The 313-nt window shown below is 41.9% G+C and overlaps 1 long non-coding RNA gene across 1 annotated transcript in view; it reads left to right on the plus strand.

The window, feature by feature from the left end:
• LOC109361100 overlaps positions 1 to 88 on the plus strand; it is a 14,889-nt gene extending 14,801 nt beyond the window's left edge. Inside the window, exon 3 of the long non-coding RNA XR_002109259.1 lies at positions 78 to 88. This is a non-coding gene — a long non-coding RNA (uncharacterized LOC109361100). The remainder of the gene's footprint in view (positions 1 to 77) is intronic.

Here is a 313-nt window from a genome sequence, read left to right on the forward strand (position 1 = left end):
AAATATCACAATCTTGTACATTTATGTTTGTATTTATCTTTAATGTGTTTTGTAGGATTTAGAAAGAAAACGAAAAGTGAATAAAGATTCATGGTCCAAGAAGAAAAAGAAATCAAACTCAAGGTGCTCAAGCAGGAAGCTTAGCGTGGACCAAGCTACGCTGAGCTGACCTGGATACCAGCCTTGCACGGTCAGACCTAACCTGGCTCAGTCAAACCAACCTGGCATAGACCAAGTTGCTCAAGCAGGCAGCTTAGCGGACCTACTTGACTACTCAACCTAGCACCATACATAGCCTGACACAATTAGAACA

The sequence above is a fragment of the Lupinus angustifolius genome, chromosome LG11 (genome assembly GCF_001865875.1).
Source record: "Lupinus angustifolius cultivar Tanjil chromosome LG11, LupAngTanjil_v1.0, whole genome shotgun sequence".
Taxonomy (NCBI): Eukaryota; Viridiplantae; Streptophyta; class Magnoliopsida; order Fabales; family Fabaceae; genus Lupinus; species Lupinus angustifolius.